This window comes from Etheostoma spectabile, chromosome 9 (genome assembly GCF_008692095.1).
Source record: "Etheostoma spectabile isolate EspeVRDwgs_2016 chromosome 9, UIUC_Espe_1.0, whole genome shotgun sequence".
Taxonomy (NCBI): Eukaryota; Metazoa; Chordata; class Actinopteri; order Perciformes; family Percidae; genus Etheostoma; species Etheostoma spectabile.
The window spans coordinates 16,310,490-16,317,682 of record NC_045741.1 but is presented as its reverse complement, the minus strand read 5'-3'; positions in this window follow the sequence as shown (position 1 = coordinate 16,317,682).

The following is a 7,193-nucleotide window of genomic DNA, read 5'->3' as shown; positions in this document are numbered from 1 at the left end:
CCAGCCAAAAGAAAAAACAACCAAACACTCAAATTCCATTCCTTCCTTCTTTCCTTCCTTTATAGCTCAAGCACAAACAGTGTCAAAATAATGACAACTGTCTCAGATGAATGATGTTTGAAAACTAGGTCAAGTCCAAAACCAAATTTGAGAGATTTGAAAAACAGCCACCAGGTGACTTGATGATCCTCTGGCACAAGTCTGTTAGTTGTTCTAAAGTGCAGGAGTAAAACCTTTGGTGAGGCAGATTTTAGCTATTATGCTCTGAGCCGCTGGAACAGTCTGCCTGAGGATCCACTCTTAGATCCCTAAAACCTACCTGCTCAGCCAGGTTTTTTGTTTAACAATGGTTTTATAACCCTAACCCCCTAACTCTAACCCTAACCCCTAACCCCCCTAACCCTAACTCTACCCCCCTAACCCTAACTACCTAAGCCTAAACCTTACCCCTAACCCTAAACCCCTAATCCTAAAGCCCTAACCCCAACCCAAAACCCTAACCCAACCCTTACCCTAATAAAACCCTAACCCCCTAACCGTAACCCCTAACCCCAACCCCTCTACCCCTAACTTTGAGAAAGACGAAAAGAGCAGCGATCAGACATTAAGTCGGTGCTAAATATTAATAACAACATTAACATTAATTTATTTCTGAGAGATGTTTGATTGTCCATCTAAACGGCCATGTGGCCTTGCTTGAACTGGGTCTGACGTCAGTGAGCATGGGGGAGCAATACAAATACTTTACTTTGGATTTAGTAATTCAACAGTATTTATCGCAAATGAAAATCTGCCTCTATAAATTATTATGTTGCATCGTTTTTTCCGGATGATATTGTAATCTCATAGCAAGTTAAATATTCACAGGTTGCAGAGGAGTAACTCCTCCACTCTTTACCCTGTGCCAAGTTCCTTTAAATAAACTCTCCGAGAAAACATAAGGTGACCCAAAAGTCAAAGCTGTTCACTCATGTGGAGCCTTTGAGCAGACGTGAATATGTGAAGGAACCATGCTGCACTGCAAAATATGATCAACACAAAGAATGCTCATGAGGAGAGAAAGTGTTTTTTTCTTAATGTTTATTAACTTATGTTCAAGCACAAGCATATGAATGGCATAAAAGATAATTATTATTTATTCATCATTCTCATTATCTATTTTAGAGCTGTCCAATCCGTTGATATTGTAATATAATTCTTATATAATAACATAATACTATTTATTCAAGCACACTTTGCACTATGCTCCACAATAAAAATAATAAAAATAACTATCATAGTTATAATTTAGTCCTGCATACTTTGCACTCTTCATTGCACTATTGGCTCAACCTGTCTATACTGTTTCTGTTTAAAGTGTGTATATATTGTTTGTTTTGTATGTGTAAGCGCATTGTGAGCAATGATGATCCAAAGCAAAATTCCTCGTGTGTGTCCTCATACCTGTCAAATAAAGTTGATTCTGATATACAGATAGCAAAGAAAGACAATGTTACCTAAATGCAATAGCCTTGTGATAAACTAATTGCAATCCACTTCAGAGCACTCACTTTTTCTTTTTATTATAACATCCCCATTCCTTCTCCGTCTTACCCCATTGGGTGAGGATGAAGGTAAAAACAGCCATACTTGCTCAATAGCATTCTTTGAAATCTAGTGCATAAATCAACTTCACTGTAGTTTTGACTTGACTTGGGTAAAATAGAGATACATTGTATAAAGCGGAGGATGGCTTCGATGCATGGTGTTGGAGCAAAATATGAGCAAAACGGAAAAGAGGAATGATGAGTCATGCATAGACCTATATGTCTTTAAAATGAATGAATGAAAGAAAATATGAAAACAAGTCATCTAGGCAGCATGTTAACATTTAAGAAATTGTGTATAATGTAAGAAGCTGATATGTATACTGTATGTATATATATACGTGTTTTTGAATTAATTACTTGTCCTGCCGGCACTAAGAAGTAGAGGCTGTTGTATAAAAACATGGTAATTAACAACATAATTCATTATTTATAAAATATTCAGTCTTCATAGAAGAAGGCATAATTGCTTAGGAATACTATAAATTGATGCTCACTTAATATGTTAATATTTGCTTCCAACTAGCCTACATTTTAGTCTGTTTTAAACTATTTTTTAAATTACTGTATACTGCTTAAGGATGCTTTATAGTAGGGGCTCAAAGTAATGAAAGTGTCACTGAAAATACAAAAGAATGTGGCATTTCTTTCTTTTAGTGTTTTTGATTTTTCATTAACATTTAATATGAAATGGACTTGCATCCTTTTTGCTCTAAAGGTAATATAAGTTTTCCTTTGAGTCTCTATTTCTATTTTTGTGGATCAGCAGATTCTATAATTAAGAGCTTTGGAACAATGTATAAAATTCCATGTTGCAACAAATGTCAGCCTTTTCATATTTTACCCTTGTCTGTAAGTGAAGATTATCTGTAAACGTGATGAGTATCTATGTTTATTTAATAATTATCATATGCTGTCATTATTGCACATTATTGTGAGTTGTTTTCAATGAGAAAACGCCACGTTTTTTGCAAAAAAAGGTGTAAGAATTTTAAATAACACATTTAAAAACCTTACAGTTTCATGCATGGTAAGCAATAAATCTCAAGGTGCAAAGCATTTCACCTCAAAATAGAAAAAGTTAAAATCTCATAAATCTATCCAGACAAAAGAAAGTAAATCAAGCTGCTCACATCAAATAAAATAGATTAGCATATGAATCAGAAAATGTACTGTGAAAATATGTTCTCTCTACTTTTATAAAACCGGTGCATCACTGTCACGCCACAGGTCTTTATTCCCTTAGAGCCCATAGAACATACAGTTTATTTGCCACAACATGAAAACACAAGACAGAGAGGAATAATTGGCTGCTTCACTTTGTTTCCTGATGAAGTCAGGTGTTTAAGGGCAGAAGGAGACATTACCAGGTTAAAAAAGATGAGGGATCAGTGAGGAAACCCACTGCTTTAGTAGCTTAGGAAGCTTGCACGAATTTAGAAGTCCAATCTCAAATAACATATTAAAATTTCAGCAGCAGCAAGAAAAGGTGAGAGAGGAGGAGACATGAGGGGAGGGAGGTCAAAGAGGAAAGAAAAGGAGACAGTAAGAGTGAATAATCACAGAGAAGCAAAAGAACTGTGAGTATCATGTTGCTACATTTACATTTTAGACATCTTTCTGACGCTGTCTACAATGGGACTCTATGTGAGTCCAACAGCAGGATAGGCTTCAGTTCCTAGCACATAAACAATGAAGCCCCATGAAGTAGTTCTTATATTGAAGCACAGAGATATGTGTTGGGCCAAACAGTAACCTGGAAACAATATCTTCATAATAGCTGCTGTTCAGAACAATCATAGAAATGGCCATGTCACAACAAGTTCTAATGTTCTTGTAATCACTGCCTACACACATACACAAACCTAGAGGTCAGCAAGGATCTCTGTCTATATACAAGGATTGCTTAACATATACACATCGCAATTTAACATGGTGGCACCAAGGGATCTTGCAGAAAACACAAAGGCAAACAGAAAACCTCAAAAGTGAACATCTTGACTCCTTTCTTTTCTCTATACTCTTTGAGACACATCTGGCACGTCGGTGGATTTGCTTTGGCTCTCCCCAAGATATTTGATGCCTGGAATGAATCCTTTCATCCTGAGCTCAAGCTAAGCAACATTATCTTAGCACTGTATTTCGGCACAGCGGATTAGATAGGGTGAAGCTGAGGGGAATGTTGCCACCAAGCTGGTGAAATTGTACAGGTCTGGTTCGCTGAGGGGAGGAAATGTGATCCAGAAATCCAGTTTGAAGGCTTATGATAGCAATTCACCGCTTAACAATGTATACTCCTGTGATTTTAGAGCAGAAAGTCGCTGCTGCCATAACGAGGTAAATACAAGAATTAGCCCACAGAACATACTGCACAGTTCTACGTGATGTACTGTATATGCTTGCATGTTTTTGATTGGCTAACTCAGGGAGAGATGACACCGGATGCCAATGCAAATGTTAAAGTCAGGACCAACCCTTATATATGTTGGTCTAGTAAGTAAGGATTCAACCTTTTGCTGATATATATGTTTTTTGCAGAACCACTTGCCAAGTGTCTGGTGTGATGCTCCTTGTCTATGTTTTTTTCCATCTCCATGATCAGTGATTTTCAAATCAGTCTTGGTGTTTATGATTCAAACTTAAATGCCTCAATCAGTTTTGAGAGTTTTGTTGTGTGCATAGTATGCCTTCTGTGAAGAAACCTACACAGGGTTACAGACTTGAGTTGGAGTTTCAGTCAGTTGAAAAAAAAAACATTCACTTTACTAGAATGTCATTCTTTTTATTTTACAAAGTAAAAACAAACATGTAAAATAATGGGAGATCTTAATGAAGCATCATTAAGTGAAAATAAGCAAACTGTTTTCCAGAAATGGATTTATGTTTTAGAAAAGAAAGCTGGGTTAATGTATATTTATTATATTCTCGTAAATTGTACCCATCTGTGATGACTAAAGTGGTTTTATTGTTTGGAAAGCGTCCTTTTGAGTAAACTACAAATTGATATTCAAAGCAAACCATTTTTGGCACATCTCGCGTCTCCAGTTGCTATGACTTTCTGTGCAGCTCCACAAACTCATTGTTATCCCTGTATATAATTTCAGAGCCTAGTGGAGACACAAGGGCTGCCATTGAGTGTGTTTGGGCTATCGCCACAGTCTATTTTACACCTGACTAGCTTTGGATGAACCCATACAATTACTGTGTCAAGCCTTGGCCTGGTAAACCTGGCACCGGCACTGCTTTCCGGTGCTTCATTGCTGTTGAAACTCATATAAATTCATGACTTTTTCTCTTCTGTCTGTGTCATGAGAAAACAGAAACCTTTCTGGTGCCTTATCAACGAGACACCCTGCATATATTAGTTCATAAGTGAAGCAGAGCCTTAGCAGTTCAGATTAAATATAAACTCTGTTTTGATGACCATTGAGTAACCAACAAGCACACGTTCAAACCATAGAAGGGTGGCAAGACTTGACAGCAGGACAGAGGAAAATATGTTGAAAAGAGGTTTTCCTAATGATGTTGCCGATTTGATGGACATGCAAAGAGTGTGTGTGTGTGTGTGTGTGGGGGGGATTGAGGCGTAGTTTAGAACATCACAAACAGTTGATTTATGCATGCAATGCTAATTACAGGAGCTGCTCTATTTTCTCTCATTTACTCGCCACCTGAGATATCCTTGGGCAAGGAAAATAAACATTTACACACACACAAACCCACACACACACATACATACACACACACACACACACACACACACACACACACACACACACACACACACACACACACACACACATCCACTAAAGTCCCAACTCAAGTTTGTTATCCCATTGGGAGGCTGAGGTGAGGAACCTGTGGGCTGTTTTGATTTTAACTGTTAATTGACCTAAGCCTCTTTGGTCCACATGCTGCAGGCTATGGTCACTTAATGGAATTTCATTTGGTGAATGCACCAGAGGAGCTTTTCCAGAGCACCAAGACCCTTTTTTTAAGGAATTCAGAAAGTTAACCTGTGTTTCAACCGGAAGAACCAGCGATTACATTTAGTTCCTGTAGGATAGTTCAAGGTGGCAAAATATCTCTGTTCCGGAAGAAGTACTTCCACAATATCCAGGCGAATCGTGTCTGATTGTTCAAACACATACTCTTTGGCTGCTTCAACGTGTGACCAGCTTCATTCATGAAACCAGAAAGTACTGGGTGACTGTACTATCAGTATTAGTAGAAGGGGTGGACAATTATATTGTTGGCTTCTGATGTGTTTAAAAGAAAGAGTGAGAGAAAGAGAGAGAGTGAGTATGCGACGAGCTAAGAGCATAAGCAAACGAGCTGAAGTGGTGGTCAAGAGGGTTAGTGAATGAATGAGAGAGAGGAGGGGTGATGAGAGGACATGGCGAGTGAAGGAGAGAAGTGAAACTTTAACAGTTTTATTGTGATTACATTCTAAAGCAGATGTAAATAGCCATCAAGCACTGGGACAGATGTTTCAGTCTCCTTTTTTTCTCTTACAGTAGATACATGCAATGAAGAATAACATGATGGCTCTTTTGCGTTTCTTTCCTCTGGCCAGTTTGCCTAACCTTCATGGGTCTTCAGATGTGGTGGAAAGTAAGTAAGTAAGTAAATAAGTAAGTAACGTTTATTTGTATAGCACCTTTCACAGATAAAAATCACACAGCCCTTCCCAAAAAATGTAATACAAAACAACTAATTAAAATTTAAGAACATTTTAATAAAAATAGAAAACATAACTAACAACCATAAAAACCCTCAACTAACTAAAAGCCTGCTTGAACAGCAGAGACTTCACTTGCTTTTTAAAAGATTCGACAGAGTTCACACAATGTAGAGAGGGAAGCCATACATTCCACAGCCTTGGACCTCCTACTCCTTGGAATGATTGATCCCCTCTAGTTTTTAACTGAGTGTGGGGAACCAATAATAGCCTCTGACCTAATGACCTCAGACTATGAGTAGAATTATGAAGCTTTCCTTTCATTTTGTTCTTAATGTAGTTCAATTACTGAGTTGAGTTGTACTATTTGAAAGGGGCTAATGGTAAATGAATACCAGCAGAGACTGTTAGATCTCTCTGCCAGACGTGATGTGCAAACCAGCCCATACAGGGAGCCCTGTGCTTCCCTGCAGGGAGGACTTTTAAGATGTTTCCTCTGAAAATGAATGATGTTTCCCCAAATCTCCATCCAAGAGGGGCGGATACCTTGAGCATAAAATGTGTTTTTAAGCTCCTCGGTCATTTGGAAAAGATTTACACTGAAGATACACAACTGCATATAATCATTGTGCTGTTTTGGTGCACCTACTCTCAAATGTTTAATTAAGGTTGATTCAAATTTCTAATTGAGGATTATTACAAATTATTTTTCAAGATATTGTCAATGTGATATCTCGCAGTCTGACACAGAAGAGCACACAGTGCACTGGAGAGAAAAAGAATAGTCAAAAATCAATTTGCACAATCATATGTATGGCAGCTAATAATCTCTCTTGATAAATTACCTCAGTCAAAACAGCCTAAAATAATCAGGGAAATGAAAATGTGTAAAGACATTTGGAGAGTTTATTTTTTAATTAACTAGT